Source organism: Sinohyriopsis cumingii, chromosome 5, assembly GCF_028554795.1.
Source record: "Sinohyriopsis cumingii isolate HCF-2022 chromosome 5, ASM2855479v2, whole genome shotgun sequence".
NCBI classification, from domain to species: Eukaryota; Metazoa; Mollusca; class Bivalvia; order Unionida; family Unionidae; genus Sinohyriopsis; species Sinohyriopsis cumingii.
The window spans coordinates 129,355,244-129,375,424 of record NC_142965.1 but is presented as its reverse complement, the minus strand read 5'-3'; the positions used below and the strand labels follow the sequence as shown (position 1 = coordinate 129,375,424).

Genomic DNA, 20,181 nt, shown 5'->3' with positions numbered 1-20,181 from the left:
GTGATTGGGAAGTCTCACTCGCTTCTGGTACACGATTTGATAGATTTTTTCCAGGGGTCGACTGACGATGTGGTGAGTGGGTAAACGTACAATCTTGTTCGGTTGGTGAGTGGTCACTTTAAAGTTTCCATCCTCTCCCGATTGCAAGGCTTCTTTCAATACCCCAAAGTTGACCACTCGACTGGTACGATAATTCAGAGTCAGTCCTTTCACTTTGCACTCCGTGTGCACTTCTCCTTGTTTGTCCCGGTATTGGTAGCCGTAATTTTTAGGACCTCCACTCGCGAAACTTAGAATCTTGTCGTCGGGATGTTCGTCTGTCCAGGCTCCTAAACGGTTTTCTTCGATGTTAGGGTGTTGCTGACCCGGTCGATCGATGTAGATGCAACTGTCCGTGTCAAAGTACAGGACGCGTTCCCCTAACAGTTCTAAAGCTTCGTACAATTTTAAACGAGCATGAGCTGTCACGTAAGCCGCAATGATGACATTTCCAAAAGGGTCGTCTTGTACAAAGTCCAGATCTTCTTCGTAATTGACCAAGATCAAATTCTCTCGAACGACGTCCACGTGTTTCATGTATTTGGTTTTGTCGTGAATCATCTGGAAGTAGCGGGAAGGTTCTGTCAAATATTCCGTCTTGGGTAAACACGGTCGTTGTGCCATTTTACCCCACAAGCAATTTAACATCACTTTGGCAAACGATCGCCTGCCTTCGTTTTTCTCGATGTGGTCTAAAGAGATGCCTTCTTGTTCATAGTATTTCTCTTTGAATTGTATTTGGTCTTCGGGAGTGTGACACCAGGAAGGATAGCCGCTGGCTTCTTGTTTCAGTTTCAAAAAGGCATCCACGTAGTCAGCGAAAATGCCTTTCTGACTGGGATCACCCTTGTGGTATTGTTGTGTCTTGGGAAAGTGGCAAATTTCGTACACTTCTAACAGTTGGTATCCCATGTCCAGAGCTTTGAACAATTCTACGCTGACCCAGGTTCCCGTCAAGGCACGTTCTTCCTGGGTGTGCTGACAAGGTTGGTCTTGGTTGCACGTTTCGGCACAAGTACGGCACAATGGAAACATCAGTTTGCCTTGACAATGGTGAGGTAAGACGGGATGGTATAGGTTCGTGGGAGGCAAAACTTTACACTTGATCAAGCCTTCGTATTGTCGAATGTTGACCAGGTCGATGTGTTCCGTTAACAATTGCGGGTGCCCTACAGGAAAGCGACAATATTTGCACACGTAGGGATACAGCGAACACACGTCCAAGTATTTGATTTCTTCTCCTTTCTCTTCGTCGGCTTGGTACAGCAAACAGGTGGCATTGGTCCTTCCTCCGTACAAACTATCCCTCGGGTTCAGCGGGTCCATGAACTGGTAACTTTCCACGAGGCGTTTAAACTCGGGATCGGTTTTCAAGCGGTGATCGTATTCGTGTTCCCACATTTCCACCACTTGGTATCCTTCCTGTTCCAACTTTAGGCGTCGCTGACAAGTGTCCTGGTACAAGTCTTCCATGGTTCGTTGTAAAAACTGATTTTTAGTGCTACGATCAGGGTAACAGACGGGACATCCGTGAAATAAGCAACCGTTAAACTCGTACACGATCTTGGGGTTTTCTAAGTCCCAGCCATCTACCGAATATGTTCCGATGGTCTTTTCACCCCCTCCGTTGCGGGGATGCTGAATCCATTTGTTTTCCTTGTCGCACAAGTAATGTAACCAACGTAGGGCTTTGACCGAGTATTGACGTTTTACAAAGTTGGTCGTTTGAGGGCTGATGACAGCCACGGTGTTTTCAGGCATGAATCGTTGTCGATACACTAAGGAACACGCTTTGGCAATGGTTCAAGCTTCTTTCAAAGGATCGACCCCTCCGTGTTCCATGAACAGTTCTCGAAATTTTCCACAGCAACGCCGTACAATGTCCACGTCGGAACGACAATACTTTAGCATTTCTTCCTGAAAGTCGAAAGGGTCCGAGGCGTGAGCCTGGTACCAAGCGTAGAAAGCTTCTCGTTGTTCGGTACGCATGTTGTCGGGGTCGTAATAGTGAGCCTCAGGTAAATGGGGTAGAACGGCGTGTTGATTGGCTTCCGTATTGAAAAAGTGTGGGAAGGACCCTTTAGCCATTTCTGTCATTCCAAACGTTTTAGGCATTCGACTCAAAGGCATGGCCAAATAGCTCATCGAATCATTAAACTGTACTTGTCCCACTTGCATGAAAATGATTTTGGCTCCGTTCAAAGTCACTTTAGGACGTTCGGTGCCATGTTCCGTATAGTATCTGAGAAGAAACTGTCCATCGTATCCGGAGAAATTGTGAGCCATCACCGTGGCATGACGATGACAATCTCCGTAACGTTCGATGTCCTCTTGGCTCCACGTCTTGTCGATGGGGTCTAAGACCCATCGAGCGAAATCGGCTAGCGTGTTCGGTCCCCGAAAGATTTTTTCACGTCCTCCAGGAATCTTGCTGCAGTGAGGGCAATGACTGAAGATAGGTTCTTGAATGCACTTCTCGCACGCTCGATGAGCCACGCAGAAATTAGGAATGTGAATGCCAGTCTCTTGCATGCATTCGAAATCGAAAAAGATGAAATTGCTTTTCTTCTTGTGACCATCCTCTTTCTCTGGTTGGGGTTGGTATTTTTGCACGTAGCATTGGTGGTTCAAGTCCACGATGTGATGACAAATGTGACATTTCTTTTTTCCTGAACATACGTGTGCCTTGGTACTATTGGTACGTATGCCTTGTCCACACGTAGGGCACAATCTCAGGAGTTGACAAGCACATTTCTGCTGTGAACCTTGCATCTTCAGATGTTGTTGGTAACAGGCAGGGCTGAAAAACGTGCGCAGACAAGCAGGACAATGCAATGGTTTTTGCCCTTCGCTCAGACAGGGTGGAGAGGCCAAACATCCTCGGCATTTCGATCCACAATGTTTGTGTTGCTCTCGATTATTATAACCACGGTCACATTTCTCACAGTAATATCTGTATCCCAGGAATCCGGGGATGGCGGTAATGGTATCGAAATGTTCATCGTGATAATAGACATGAATGTATTTTCCGTCCTTAAAGTCTTGGCCTCGAAACAACAGAGGTCCGCGCACTTCTTGAGGGTGCACTTTCAAGGTGTATCGTGGAGCTAGGGCATCTTGCAATTTTTGCATCTCAGGAATGCCACAGGGTGTGTCTTTGGACAGTCCGGCTTGTTGTAACAGGAGTTCTGCTTCATTTCGTTGTTTGGCTCGATCGGATCGTTGAATAGTTTTCCAGGTTCTTTTCCATTCTACCGTGTCGTTCTTGTTGGCATAGGTTCGTCCCACCACGATGGCACGGGCTAAACACATCTGGTCTTGAGGGTTGTTAATTCGGACGAGACTTGTTTTGGTGTTGCGAAGGTCGTCCACCAATAAGACCTTTTTGCGTCCAGTCCCTTGAGGAGGAGAGACGTGGGCCATTTTCAGTGTGGCTTTACCATCGGTGATGTCAAACTGATCATTAGATTGTTGTACGTGTTGAATCTTGTCCATGACTTTGGAAGGGGTTAGTTCTGCGGGTCTGCTAAACTCGATCCAAACAGGGGATTTCAAGCTGTCGTGATCTATGGATAGTGTCAAGAAATCGTCTTCTTTGGGTTGACATTGTTGCTTTAGTGTGGTGAGCAAAGAATCCCACATCTCGGTGATAAACCCTTCTGCTTTCTCCAATGGTACGTTGGACTTGAAATCTTTAAACTTCACCGTGTAGGTGTAAGTCGTGGTTCTAAATTTTCTAGAGGGTCGCTTTTCCGTCTCTCGAATGTGATAGTACTTTTCAGGGTTAACTGGTGGACTTTGGTTTGGAGTGGGCTCTCTATGTCTGGTCGCAGACGTGGAAGGTGTTGGTTCAGGTTTGCTCATGTCTTCGTTTTGAGCGAACACTTCTTTTCGTGTGTGAGGCGATACGTCACTTCGCTGCCTCTTACGTTCTTCTTCTCTCTCACTGAAATCGTGCGATCGTTTCATCTCGATTGCTGATTCAGAAATGATTTAACCAAGTTCATTCTCTCCATATATATACCCTCTCTACCTCTTGTTGTCACAATGACTTGGTATATTTCACAAGGGCAAGTGAAAGCCAAGCATATAGGAGCCCAACGACAGCGGTGCGTCTTAAACACCTCATGCATCTTGATGACCCTTCGATTCAAACCCTACCACGAAAGAAAAAAGTTGCAAGAAAAAAACCCAGACAGTTGGTGTCTTCAAGAGAGCTAGAGACGCCGGCACTGTGTCGCTGGGACACGTACGTACTCCAGAAAACTACGCCACTCGACAACGTTGTCTCCTTCTCTCAGTCACTTTTACTTTGTCGCTGAATACATTCTACCAACCCTGTTTTAACACACGTTTCTTCATCTGATATTTTTAAAAAATATACTAAACGCATTTTTAAAAGAACTACCCTTTTTCGACAGCAGTGACGGCGTCTCCTGCTGCTGTTACCACTGTTGCTGCACAAAAGATGATCTTTCCTTAAGATCAAAATATGAGACAGAGCAAGTAAGTTGTGAAGTTGAGCGGAGGTGTCTAAACAACAACTGTCAAGCCCCTATGTTCCATTTCTGTTTGTGATAATAACTTGTGATACTTCACATTTTCTAAAGTGGAAATCTTTACAAACCGTACAAAAGTTATATGACTTTGGCTTCTGACAGTTGTACAGACTCTTCACTTTATAAGTGTCACGAGAAAATAGTGTATCCAAGTTTTACCATTTTCCACAAATGAGAGGCATTTCTACACGTCATTGACTTTGTTAAATTCGGTTTTGTTGGTTAGTCATCGTTAATCTTTAATTCTATTTTTATGATGTATTTCTTTTTTGCTAGAAGATTTAATTTATTTATGTTGTTTAGTCTGCTGCTGCAAAAAAGAAAATGCATGTATCTATAGCAAAGTGTTTCAGTTTGTTCAGTTTTTTATTTCAAGCTCTACAAAAGGTACCAAGTTTGTCTTGCAAGGGGATTGAAACTTTAAGTTACGCGGACGTGAAGGAAAACATACCTTTGTTACTACAATTTGCTATCTTTGTGTTCGTTCTAATCATGCTTGCCTTATATCTTTTTGTTTTAGGATCATATTTCTTCTGATGTAAATACATACATCAATGGATAGACAGCTTGGGTTATCATCCTTGAGGTTCACTGTACTTTTAGTTTCTTTACTTCATACAAACCCCAAAATCACTAGCTTGAAGGGAAAAAAATAACAAAAAACTGACACCTGGTACTGTAACACATCTGTCTCTGTTGATGTGAGTGTGCTTGACAAAATGTCTGAGTAAGATTAAAAATGTTTGTCAGTTTCAAAACTCGAACCAGTACTGTGGCCGTTTAATATTTTCATGTGGCAAGAAGAAATGGTACAATACGCAACAAAGGGATTGTACATTTACACTCCAAACTGTCTGCACTGCTATGGTAACAACGCTCTTGCGTTGACATTATTTTGCCACACTACCTAAGAAAAAACAATTCATCACTCATCATAAACGATTTCATTGGCTATACATATTTTCTTACCGCTTTCGCTTCGAATTGACTTCAGTACCTTTTCGCACAGTGACAAGATCGGACGTGTTTTTTGCTTTTTTTTTATTCTGCGGCTGGTTGCTACACTACTTGCTCTGAATTTACAACCAAACATTGTGTTACGCATTGTAAGTGACTTCATTGGGCCAACCGATATTTTACACTTCTGTCTCTATTCATATGAGTGTGCTTGTCAAAATGTTTGAGTAAGATTAAAAATGTTTGTCAGTTTCAAAACGCGAACCAGTACTGTGGCCGTTTAGTATTTGATCTGGCAAGAAGAAATGGTACAATACGCAACAAAGGGTTTGTACGTTTACACTCTCCAATCTGTCTGCACTGCAATGGTAACAACGCTCTTGCGTTGGCATTATTTTGCCACACTACCTAAGAAAAAAAAACAATGCATCACTCATCATAAACGATTTCATTGGCTATACTTATTTTCTTACCGCTTTCGCTTCGAATTGACTTCAGTACCGTTTCGCACAGTGACAAGATCGGACGTGTTTTTTTTTTTTTTTTATTCTGCGGCTGGTCGCTACTCTACTTGCCCTGAATTTACAACCAAACAATGTGTTGCACATTGTAAGTGACTTCATTGGTCAGTCGATATTTTCCACCGCCTTAGCTTCAAATTGGTTTCACTTGTTATTCGCACCGCGAGATAATCAGACGCGTTTTTCTGTACCTGACCATTAGTCACTTCACAAACAATAAAACTAACACACACATGATCACGCCATGGGCGACTCATGGAAATTATGTTAGTCATGTTACGAAATATATCACGACTTGTTTGGATGTACTTTTCTGTGGTCACTCTTTAATCACATGCGTCTTCAGTTCACTCTTGTCATGTATTTTAAAGGGTGTATTTTTTCTATGGATGTGATTGTTATGTTCTATATGTTCTTTTATGTTTTCAGTGATTTTACTTTATATCTGTATTTTAATTTTGATGTATAGACTATGTAGCCTGAAATAAAGAATTCTTATCTTATCTTATGTAAGTGGAATGAGTGTTTCTTTGAAACTTTCATAAGGAAAATATACCGTAAAAAAACAAACGTACGTGTCGTGATATTTTTAAAGTAGGAATACATGCTTTCTCTCTCTCTCTCTCTCTCTCTCTCTCTCTCTGTGTGTGGTCTTGATTTATACCCTAATGAAATATGTTCCCGTTTGAAGATACCTCTCCAAAATTGTGATCAGTGGTCACCATAATTACGCGAACTGTTCCGTTTGTCATCTTATTTTTTTCAAAAGTTTACACTCTAGAAAATTGTAGAACGATTTTTTTTCTTCCATCAGTAAATCTTTGGATAAAATAAAAGCTTGAGTTTGCACAATTCTGGTGTCTTAACTTTATCCTATTTTGGAACTGAAACATGTCACGGAATTTTTTTTCTTCTAACATTAGATTTACAGTTTTTCAGAAAAAAAGACAATCACACGGCTTTTTCAAGAATGAAGCAAGCGACATTGCACTGTATAACCCTGCCTATGGTTAACTCTGAATTCTAAAGTCAAAACATGGGTTCAGGAAAAAATGTAACAATGTTCGTCTTAGGAGGATAGGACGAACATTGTTACATTTTTTCCTGAACCCATGTTTTGACTTTAGAATTCAGAGTTAACCATAGGCAGGGTTATACAGTGCAATGTCATTTGTTTCATTCTTAAAAAAGCCGTGTGATTGTCTTTTTTCTGAAAAACTGTAAATCTAACGTTAAAAGAAAAAAATTGCGTGACATATTGCAGTTCCAAAACCGGATAAAGTTACGATACCAGAATTGTGCAAACTCAAGCTTTTATTTCATACAAAGATTTACTGATGGAAGAAAAAAAATCGTTCTACAATTTTTTAGAGTGTAAACTTTTGAAAAAAATGACATGACGAACAGTTCACGTAATTATGGTGACTACTGATCACAATCTTGGAGAGGTATCTTCAAACGGGAACATATTCCATTAGGATATAAATCAAAACTACAATGAGAGAGAGAGAGAGAGAGAGAGAGATCATGTATTCCTACTTTAAAAATATGACGACACGTACGTTTGTTTTTATGGCACATTTTCCTTATGAAAGTTTCAAAGAAACACCCATTCCATTTACATAAGATAAGATAAGAATTCTTTATTTCAGACTACATAGTCTATACATCTAAATTAAAATATAGATATAAAGTAAAATCACTGAAAACATAAAAGAACATATAGAACATAACACAATCACATCCATAGAAAAAATGCACCCTTTACAAAAAATATCACAAGAGTGAACTGAAGACGCATGTAATTAAAGAGTGACCACAGAAAAGTTACATCCAAACAAGTCGTGCTATATTTTCGTAACATGACTAACATAATTTCCATGAGCCGCTCATGGCGTGATCATTTGTGTTTTAGTTTTATTGTTTGTGAAGTGACTAATGGTCAGGTACAGAAAAACGTGTCTGATCATCTCACGGTGCGAATAACAAGTGAAACCAATTTGAAGCTAAGGCGGTGGAAAATATCGACTGACCAATGAAGTCACTTACAATGTGTAACACATTGTTTGGTTGTAAATTCAGGGCAAGTAGAGTAGCGACCAGCCGCAGAATAAAAAAACACGTCCGATCTTGTCGCTGTGCGAAATGGTACTGAAGTCAATTCGAAGCGAAAGCGGTAGGAAAATAAGTATAGCCAATGAAATCGTTTATGATGAGTGATGCATTGGGGTTTTATTAAAGGTAGTGTGGCAAAATAATACCAACGCAAGTGTGCTATTACCATTGCAGTGCAGACAGATTGGAGTGTAAACGTACAAACCCTTTGTTGCGTATTGTACCATTTCTTCTTGCCACGTCAAATATTAAACGGCCACAGTACTGGTTCGCGTTTTGAAACTGACAAACATTTTTAATCTTACTCAAACATTCTGACAAGCACACTCACATCAATAGAGACAGAATTGTAAAATATCGGTTAGCCAATGAAGTCACTTACAATGTGTAACACATTGTTTGGTTGTAAATTCAGGGCTTATTGACAGTAGTGTAGCGACCAGCCGCAGAATAAAAAAAAAAACACGTCCGATCTTGTCGCTGTGCAAAAAGGTACTGAAGTCAATTCGAAGCGAAAGCGGTAAGAAAATAAGTTTAGCCAATGAAATCGTTTATGATGAGTGATGCATTGGGGTTTTTTTTAAGGTAGTGTGGCAAAATAATGCCAACGCAAGAGCGCTGTTACCATTGCAGTACAGACAGAATGGAGTGTAAACATACAAACCCTTTGTTGCGTATTGTACCATTTCTTCTTGCCACATCAAATATTAAACGGCCACAGTACTGGTTCGCGTTTTGAAACTAACAAACATTTTTAATCTTACTCAAACATTTTGACAAGCACACTCACATCAACAGAGACAGAAGTGTAAAACATCGGTTAGCCAATGAAGTCAATTACAATGTGTAACACATTGTTTGGTTGTAAATTCAGGGCAAGTAGTGTAGCGACCAGACGCAGAATAAAAAAACACGTCCGATCTTGTCGCTGTGCGAAAAGGTACTGAAGTCAATTCGAAGCGAAAGCGGTAAGAAAATATGTATAGCCAATGAAATCGTTTATGATGAGTGATGCATTGTTTTATTTAAAAGGTAGTGTGGCAAAATAATGCCAACGCAAGAGCGTTGTTACCATTGCAGTGCAGACAGATTGGAGAGTGTAAACGTACAAACCCTTTGTTGCGTATTGTACCATTTCTTCTTGCCAGATCAAATACTAAACGGCCACAGTACTGGTTCGCGTTTTGAAACTGACAAACATTTTTAATCTTACTCAAACATTTTGACAAGCACACTCATATGAATAGAGACAGAAGTGTAAAATATCGGTTGGCCCAATGAAGTCACTTACAATGCGTAACACAATGTTTGGTTGTAAATTCAGAGCAAGTAGTGTAGCAACCAGCCGCAGAATAAAAAAAAAGCAAAAAACACGTCCGATCTTGTCACTGTGCGAAAAGGTACTGAAGTCAATTCGAAGCGAAAGCGGTAAGAAAATATGTATAGCCAATGAAATCGTTTATGATGAGTGATGAATTGTTTTTTCTTAGGTAGTGTGGCAAAATAATGTCAACGCAAGAGCGTTGTTACCATAGCAGTGCAGACAGTTTGGAGTGTAAATGTACAATCCCTTTGTTGCGTATTGTACCATTTCTTCTTGCCACATGAAAATATTAAACGGCCACAGTACTGGTTCGAGTTTTGAAACTGACAAACATTTTTAATCTTACTCAGACATTTTGTCAAGCACACTCACATCAACAGAGACAGATGTGTTACAGTACCAGGTGTCAGTTTTTTGTTATTTTTTTCCCTTCAAGCTAGTGATTTTGGGGTTTGTATGAAGTAAAGAAACTAAAAGTACAGTGAACCTCAAGGATGATAACCCAAGCTGTCTATCCATTGATGTATGTATTTACATCGGAAGAAATATGATCCTAAAACAAAAAGATATAAGGCAAGCATGATTAGAACGAACACAAAGATAGCAAATTGTAGTAACAAAGGTATGTTTTCCTTCACGTCCGCGTAACTTAAAGTTTCAATCCCCTTGCAAGACAAACTTGGTACCTTTTGTAGAGCTTGAAATAAAAAACTGAACAAACTGAAACACTTTGCTATAGATACATGCATTTTCTTTTTTGCAGCAGCAGACTAAACAACATAAATAAATTAAATCTTCTAGCAAAAAAGAAATACATCATAAAAATAGAATTAAAGATTAACGATGACTAACCAACAAAACCGAATTTAACAAAGGCAATGACGTGTAGAAATGCCTCTCAGTTTGAGAAAGTATTTGGATGTCATATGCCATGTACCAACAACTTGAAAAAAAAATGTATAAACAGAGAGAAACCTTAATTCAAAATTTAATTTTGTTCCAAATTGTTTGTGTTGTTTAGGGAATACACCTAAGCACTAATAAAGGGTGAACAGGGAAGATACACATAAAAGCTTTGATATTTCTGAAAAAAAATGAGGTGATATTCCTACAGTTCTTAACCAGCTATATATGCTGGGACGGGTCTGTTGGATATCCACAAATAAAGAAGTACAGATTCTGGTCACGTTGCAAGTGTGTGGGTGTTTTGGAAAATGGTAAAACTTGGATACACTATTTTCTCGTGACACTTATAAAGTGAAGAGTCTGTACAACTGTCAGAAGCCAAAGTCATATAACTTTTGTACGGTTTGTAAAGATTTCCACTTTAGAAAATGTGAAGTATCACAAGTTATTATCACAAACAGAAATGGAACATAGGGGCTTGACAGTTGTTGTTTAGACACCTCCGCTCAACTTCACAACTTACTTGCTCTGTCTCATATTTTGATCTTAAGGAAAGATCATCTTTTGTGCAGCAACAGTGGTAACAGCAGCAGGAGACGCCGTCACTGCTGTCGAAAAAGGGTAGTTCTTTTAAAAATGCGTTTAGTATATTTTTTAAAAATATCAGATGAAGAAACGTGTGTTAAAACAGGGTTGGTAGAATGTATTCAGCGACAAAGTAGAAGTGACTGAGAGAAGGAGACAACGTTGTCGAGTGGCGTAGTTTTCTGGAGTACGTACGTGTCCCAGCGACACAGTGCCGGCGTCTCTAGCTCTCTTGAAGACACCAACTGTCTGGGTTTTTTTCTTGCAACTTTTTTCTTTCGTGGTAGGGTTTGAATCGAAGGGTCATCAAGATGCATGAGGTGTTTAAGACGCACCGCTGTCGTTGGGCTCCTATATGCTTGGCTTTCACTTGCCCTTGTGAAATATACCAAGTCATTGTGACAACAAGAGGTAGAGAGGGTATATATATGGAGAGAATGAACTTGGTTAAATCATTTCTGAATCAGCAATCGAGATGAAACGATCGCACGATTTCAGTGAGAGAGAAGAAGAACGTAAGAGGCAGCGAAGTGACGTATCGCCTCACACACGAAAAGAAGTGTTCGCTCAAAACGAAGACATGAGCAAACCTGAACCAACACCTTCCACGTCTGCGACCAGACATAGAGAGCCCACTCCAAACCAAAGTCCACCAGTTAACCCTGAAAAGTACTATCACATTCGAGAGACGGAAAAGCGACCCTCTAGAAAATTTAGAACCACGACTTACACCTACACGGTGAAGTTTAAAGATTTCAAGTCCGACGTACCATTGGAGAAAGCAGAAGGGTTTATCACCGAGATGTGGGATTCTTTGCTCACCACACTAAAGCAACAATGTCAACCCAAAGAAGACGATTTCTTGACACTATCCATAGATCACGACAGCTTGAAATCCCCTGTTTGGATCGAGTTTAGCAGACCCGCAGAACTAACCCCTTCCAAAGTCATGGACAAGATTCAACACGTACAACAATCTAATGATCAGTTTGACATCACCGATGGTAAAGCCACACTGAAAATGGCCCACGTCTCTCCTCCTCAAGGGACTGGACGCAAAAAGGTCTTATTGGTGGACGACCTTCGCAACACCAAAACAAGTCTCGTCCGAATTAACAACCCTCAAGACCAGATGTGTTTAGCCCGTGCCATCGTGGTGGGACGAACCTATGCCAACAAGAACGACACGGTAGAATGGAAAAGAACCTGGAAAACTATTCAACGATCCGATCGAGCCAAACAACGAAATGAAGCAGAACTCCTGTTACAACAAGCCGGACTGTCCAAAGACACACCCTGTGGCATTCCTGAGATGCAAAAATTGCAAGATGCCCTAGCTCCACGATACACCTTGAAAGTGCACCCTCAAGAAGTGCGCGGACCTCTGTTGTTTCGAGGCCAAGACTTTAAGGACGGAAAATACATTCATGTCTATTATCACGATGAACATTTCGATACCATTACCGCCATCCCCGGATTCCTGGGATACAGATATTACTGTGAGAAATGTGACCGTGGTTATAATAATCGAGAGCAACACAAACATTGTGGATCGAAATGCCGAGGATGTTTGGCCTCTCCACCCTGTCTGAGCGAAGGGCAAAAACCATTGCATTGTCCTGCTTGTCTGCGCACGTTTTTCAGCCCTGCCTGTTACCAACAACATCTGAAGACGCAAGGTTCACAGCAGAAATGTGCTTGTCAACTCCTGAGATTGTGCCCTACGTGTGGACAAGGCATACGTACCAATAGTACCAAGGCACACGTATGTTCAGGAAAAAAGAAATGTCACATTTGTCATCACATCGTGGACTTGAACCACCAATGCTACGTGCAAAAATACCAACCCCAACCAGAGAAAGAGGATGGTCACAAGAAGAAAAGCAATTTCATCTTTTTCGATTTCGAATGCATGCAAGAGACTGGCATTCACATTCCTAATTTCTGCGTGGCTCATCGAGCGTGCGAGAAGTGCATTCAAGAACCTATCTTCAGTCATTGCCCTCACTGCAGCAAGATTCCTGGAGGACGTGAAAAAATCTTTCGGGGACCGAACACGCTAGCCGATTTCGCTCGATGGGTCTTAGACCCCATCGACAAGACGTGGAGCCAAGAGGACATCGAACGTTACGGAGATTGTCATCGTCATGCCACGGTGATGGCTCACAATTTCTCCGGATACGATGGACAGTTTCTTCTCAGATACTATACGGAACATGGCACCGAACGTCCTAAAGTGACTTTGAACGGAGCCAAAATCATTTTCATGCAAGTGGGACAAGTACAGTTTAAAGATTCGATGAGCTATTTGGCCATGCCTTTGAGTCGAATGCCTAAAACGTTTGGAATGACAGAAATGGCTAAAGGGTCCTTCCCACACTTTTTCAATACGGAAGCCAATCAACACGCCGTTCTACCCCATTTACCTGAGGCTCACTATTACGACCCCGACAACATGCGTACCGAACAACGAGAAGCTTTCTACGCTTGGTACCAGGCTCACGCCTCGGACCCTTTCGACTTTCAGGAAGAAATGCTAAAGTATTGTCGTTCCGACGTGGACATTGTACGGCGTTGCTGTGGAAAATTTCGAGAACTGTTCATGGAACACGGAGGGGTCGATCCTTTGAAAGAAGCTTGAACCATTGCCAAAGCGTGTTCCTTAGTGTATCGACAACGATTCATGCCTGAAAACACCGTGGCTGTCATCAGCCCTCAAACGACCAACTTTGTAAAACGTCAATACTCGGTCAAAGCCCTACGTTGGTTACATTACTTGTGCGACAAGGAAAACAAATGGATTCAGCATCCCCGCAACGGAGGGGGTGAAAAGACCATCGGAACATATTCGGTAGATGGCTGGGACTTAGAAAACCCCAAGATCGTGTACGAGTTTAACGGTTGCTTATTTCACGGATGTCCCGTCTGTTACCCTGATCGTAGCACTAAAAATCAGTTTTTACAACGAACCATGGAAGACTTGTACCAGGACACTTGTCAGCGACGCCTAAAGTTGGAACAGGAAGGATACCAAGTGGTGGAAATGTGGGAACACGAATACGATCACCGCTTGAAAACCGATCCCGAGTTTAAACGCCTCGTGGAAAGTTACCAGTTCATGGACCCGCTGAACCCGAGGGATAGTTTGTACGGAGGAAGGACCAATGCCACCTGTTTGCTGTACCAAGCCGACGAAGAGAAAGGAGAAGAAATCAAATACTTGGACGTGTGTTCGCTGTATCCCTACGTGTGCAAATATTGTCGCTTTCCTGTAGGGCACCCGCAATTGTTAACGGAACACATCGACCTGGTCAACATTCGACAATACGAAGGCTTGATCAAGTGTAAAGTTTTGCCTCCCACGAACCTATACCATCCCGTCTTACCTCACCATTGTCAAGGCAAACTGATGTTTCCATTGTGCCGTACTTGTGCCGAAACGTGCAACCAAGACCAACCTTGTCAGCACACCCAGGAAGAACGTGCCTTGACGGGAACCTGGGTCAGCGTAGAATTGTTCAAAGCTCTGGACATGGGATACCAACTGTTAGAAGTGTACGAAATTTGCCACTTTCCCAAGACACAACAATACCACAAGGGTGATCCCAGTCAGAAAGGCATTTTCGCTGACTACGTGGATGCCTTTTTGAAACTGAAACAAGAAGCCAGCGGCTATCCTTCCTGGTGTCACACTCCCGAAGACCAAATACAATTCAAAGAGAAATACTATGAACAAGAAGGCATCTCTTTAGACCACATCGAGAAAAACGAAGGCAGGCGATCGTTTGCCAAAGTGATGTTAAATTGCTTGTGGGGTAAAATGGCACAACGACCGTGTTTACCCAAGACGGAATATTTGACAGAACCTTCCCGCTACTTCCAGATGATTCACGACAAAACCAAATACATGAAACACGTGGACGTCGTTCGAGAGAATTTGATCTTGGTCAATTACGAAGAAGATCTGGACTTTGTACAAGACGACCCTTTTGGAAATGTCATCATTGCGGCTTACGTGACAGCTCATGCTCGCTTAAAATTGTACGAAGCTTTAGAACTGTTAGGGGAACGCGTCCTGTACTTTGACACGGACAGTTGCATCTACATCGATCGACCGGGTCAGCAACACCCTAACATCGAAGAAAACCGTTTAGGAGCCTGGACAGACGAACATCCCGACGACAAGATTCTAAGTTTCGCGAGTGGAGGTCCTAAAAATTACGGCTACCAATACCGGGACAAACAAGGAGAAGTGCACACGGAGTGCAAAGTGAAAGGACTGACTCTGAATTATCGTACCAGTCGAGTGGTCAACTTTGGGGTATTGAAAGAAGCCTTGCAATCGGGAGAGGATGGAAACTTTAAAGTGACCACTCACCAACCGAACAAGATTGTACGTTTACCCACTCACCACATCGTCAGTCGACCCCTGGAAAAAATCTATCAAATCGTGTACCAGAAGCGAGTGAGACTTCCCAATCACTTTACGTTGCCGTACGGTCACATCGATATTGGTCAGCATATAAAAAGGGACAACGTCCAAGACCAATAGTTCATTGTCACTACCAAGACCAATCGACAAAAATGAATCCTTTCAAACAGCAAGTATAGAGCGTAAGACTCAAGTCCAGCGAGAAACTCGGGTGTGATTCTATGCCTCACGATCACATCACCAATGCAATACCACATCTTAGTTGTTATGTACTAATGCCATGACAAACTACGTGCAACCAGTGAAACTTCCAGACCACAAAACTTTACCTTATGGACATGCTGATATCACCCAGTATAAAAAGGGACGACTTCCAAGAACGACACTTCATTGCGAGGACAAGCGACGAGAAAGATGAATAACTCTACGCAGAAGAAAAAAGAGAAGGAACAAACATCATTGACCTCTTTCACCACCATACCGTCACAGCAAAGTGCGTTCAAGAAGGGAAAGGATTCAATAGACCTAAAGGAGTATTTTAGCATCCAAATGACCCAGACAGCGACCTCGAGAAAATTTAGAACGACAACTTACACCTACACGATGAAATTTAAAGACTTCGCGTCTGACGTTCCAGCCGAGGAAGTATCAGGTTTCATTACGGATCTACTTGACTCACTGTTAGAGAAATTCAAATGTCATTGCCAAGTCAAAGATGAAGGTCGTTTGAGCCTATCTATGTATCACGACAGTTTGAACTCGCCTGTATGTCTCGGATTTAGCACACCTGCAGAAATAACTTCTTCCAAACTTTTGAGGGCCATTGAAGACGTGCGGTCGGTGAGAGAAAAATTTGACATCACCGATGGAAAAGTGACTATTCATATGGCATATGTTGCATCTCCATGGGAAGAAGACGATCACTGCTCTTGATCTGCTTACCGATAAGTGTACCTAGCACGATGGACGTAACAGCAGATTTACGACTGACAGGGAATACGAGATCGGAAACATCTATGCTGGGACACAAGTGGTAGCTGACCAGATATTAAACAACGTGTGTAACGGATAGAGAGACAAACACGAACTTTCTCTTATTTGATTGTTTGTTACTTGTTTTGTTTTGACTTTTTCTTATAAACGAACATTTAATGTAAATTCGTTGCATATGAAGTGATTTTAGAAAGGAGTGAACGTTAATTTTAAACATTAGTTTACTAGAGTCAATAACTAAACAACTCGTAAATATGTTTCTTTTATGTTCAAATGTTTATGTATTTAATGGATAGTGCTTAGACCAAAGCACAGGCCAGAGAGCCCATGTATATATGTACTTGAATAAATGTTTTGAACCCATACAACAGACTTTTCTTTATCGAGTCTCTATTCTATCTGTGAGTCTTTCTTTAGAATATTTCTGTCCTCTTTTCTGTGTGTTTGAATGTGTATTTGTTTGTTTCTGTATGTCTATGTTTGTCCCTATCAACCCTTTGTCCCTACAAATACATTTCACCCTATAAAAGGTTTTGACCCTATAAACCTATGACGTTACCAATGTTTAATTCCCACTGATCCCCAGGTGACATTCCCATGTTCAATTTCCATGTTCAATTCCCCTTGTCACTAGAGTGACCCAGGGTTTTTCTCCATGTTAAATTTCCCTTGTCGCTAGAGTGGCCCAAGGGGTTTTGTAATGCTAATTCCCATTGTCGCTAGGGTGGCCCCATATACTACTTTTCTCACATACCCACATTAGCCGAATCCGAGACTCGAACCCACGCAGACAGAGGTGAGATGGCAGTGATCCGTAACGGAGAGCGCTTTAGACCACTTGGCCACTCGGGACCCCGTAAACATTAGTAGTAAAGGTACATACATACATGCATACATACATACATACATACATACATACATACATACATACATACATACATACATACATACATACATACATACATTATCATTACGCCTTTTAAAATGTTGACTTTTTTTGTCTCAAGGAACATGAGTTTTGACCTCGAAAGACATAAAGGTACCTGTTTAAAATAATAAGGGCACATTTGTCTTGCTGTGTTCCAACAATTAAAGTCTTAAAGCATTGTAACAAGGTACTAAGTACTGGTATAAGGTACTAAATACTGTTATAAGGTACTAAGTACTGTTGTAAGGTACTAAGTGCTGGTATAAGGTACTAAGTACTGTTATAAGGTACTAAGTACTGGTATAAGGTACTAAGTACTGGTATAAGGTACTAAGTACTGTTATAAGGTACTAAGTACTGGTATAAGGTACTAAGTACTGGTATAAGGTACTAAGTACTGTTATAAGGTACTAAGTGCTGGTATAAGGTACTAAGTACTGTTATAAGGTAATAAGAACTGGTATAAGGTACTAAGTACTGGTATAAGGTACTAAGTACTGTTATAAGGTAATAAGTACTGGTATAAAGTACTAAGTACTGGTATAAGGTACTAAGTACTGGTATAAGGTACTAAATACTGTGATAAGGTACTAAGTACTGGTATAAGGTACTAATTACTGTTAAAAGGTAATAAATACTGTGATAAGGTACTAAGTACTGGCATCAGGTACTAAGTACTGTTATAAGGTACTAAATACTGTTAAAAGGTAATAAGTACAGTTATAAGGTACTAAGTACTGTTATAAGATACTAAGTACTGCTAAAAAGGTAATAAGTACAGTTATAAAGTACTAAGCACTGTTAAAATAATGTCACTCAACCTATAAGAAACCTATAAGAGACCCTGCTCCTGTCAAAATAATTACGAGTCAGCCGGAACGCTTCCTAAAGTTAGTTTTCTTTATAGCTGGATGGTTAAAGATATGTAATGGAAAAGCATTAAAACTATTAGCTTACGGAGGCTTCGCATCATGAGTCCATGAGGGGTATCCGTCACAGAGACTTCTCAACAACTTTTTTATGCCTCGCTGGAAACCATCTTTCTTCATCTATCGCTGATGTCTGTATCATTACCATAATGAGTCACGTTACAACTGTTTAAAAAGAAGTTTAGACTCTGTACATCTATGCAAATAAAGAGATATTGAGTAAAACGTGTGCATTATACATAACAGAATCAAACTTCGGCACTAAAAGTACATCCGTGTCGTACCTATAACCACCTGCTATAAATCTTGATATCTACATGTGCAAGACCGGGGTAGATTCAAAACATGAAGAAAAAAAATAATAACTACAATTACTATGCTTACAATGGCAATAGCTGCAGGTAAGTTTTTTAAAACAAAATCACAGATACTGAGTGTCAACTGCTACTGCCATGGCATTCTTGGTCGGAAAACCCCATGTCTCCACCTTCGGTATAAAAATAGAATTTTCGAAGAAAAGCACTCGGTATACAGGTTTACTAAGGTTTTTCCGTAAGTGATATCACGTCACCCCGGTAGAAACACTCATGTACTCCCCGTTGTTGCATCATTTAGGAACAGAAAGAAGGAAAAATGAGAGTGGAAATCGCATCTTATGGGCAAAATATTAAGTCATTCAAAGCGCTTAACATGAATTGGTGTTTAATAAAGTAAATTAGTGGATGGATTATTCTGTCATTGTTGAGTACAAAGGGGATGAATTGTTCTATGTTAATGTTGAGTACAAAGCGGATTGAATGTTGTATGTCAATGACGAGTAGAAAGGGGATGGATTGTTCTGTGTTAATGTTGAGTACAAAGGGGATGGATTGTTCTGTGTTAATGTTGAGTACAAAGGGGATGGATTGTTCTGTGTTAATGCTGAGTACAAAAGGGATGGATTGTTCTATGTTAATGTTGAGTACAAAGGGGATGAATTGTTCTATGTTAATGTTGAGTACAAAGCGGATGGATTGTTCTATGTTAATGTTGAGTACAAAGTGGATGAATTGTTCTATGTTAATGTTGAGTACAAAGCGGATGGAATGTTGTATGTCAGTGACGAGTAGAAAGGGGATGGATTGTTCTATGTTAATGTTGAGTACAAAAGGGATGGATTGTTCTATGTTAATGTTGAGTACAAAGGGGATGAATTGTTCTGTATTAATGTTGAGTACAAAGCGGATGGAATGTTGTATGTCAATGACGAGTAGAAAGGGGATGGATTTTTCTATGTTAATCTTGAGTACAGCTGGGGTGGATTGTTCTATGTTAATGTTGAGGACAAATGGGGTGGATTGTTCTATGTTAATGTTGAGTACAAATGGGGTGGATTGTTCTATGTTAATCTTGAGCACAATTGGGATGGATTTTTCTATGTTAATCTTGAGTACAGCTGGGGTGGATTGTTCTATGTTAATGTTGAGTACAAATGGGGTGGATTGTTCTGTGTTAATGTTAAGTACAAATGGGGTGGATTTTTCTATGTTAATGTTGAGTACAAAGCGGATGGAATGTTGTATGTCAATGACGAGTAGAAAGGGGATGGATTGTTCTGTGTTAATGTTGAGTACAAAAGGGATGGATTGTTCTGTGTTAATGTTGAGTACAAAAGGGATGGATTGTTCTATGTTAATGTTGAGTACAAATGGGGTGGATTGTTCTATGTTAATGTTGAGTACAAATGGGGTGGATTGTTCTATGTTAATGTTGAGTACAAATGGGGTGGATTGTTCTATGTTAATGTTGAGTACAAATGGGGTGGATTGTTCTATGTTAATGTTGAGTACAAATGGGGTGGATTGTTCTATGTTAATGTTGAGTACAAATGGGGTGGATTGTTCTATGTTAATG

The 20,181-nt window shown here is 40.7% G+C and overlaps 1 protein-coding gene across 5 annotated transcripts in view; it reads right to left on the bottom strand.

The window, feature by feature from the left end:
- Positions 1-18,799, bottom strand: part of LOC149800229 (uncharacterized) — a 104,460-nt gene extending 85,661 nt beyond the window's left edge. For 4 of the 5 annotated variants that reach the window (XM_089959796.1, XM_089959794.1, XM_089959798.1 and 1 more), the window contains exons 1-2: positions 18,673-18,799; positions 18,317-18,453 (exon numbers count right to left, since the gene is read on the bottom strand). The gene's annotated coding sequence lies outside the window, so the exon portion shown is untranslated. Of the gene's footprint in view, positions 1-18,316; positions 18,632-18,672 lie in introns of those variants that run through there. The other variant, XM_089959795.1, reaches the window with a different exon arrangement.
- Positions 18,800-20,181: the final 1,382 nt, after the last annotated feature.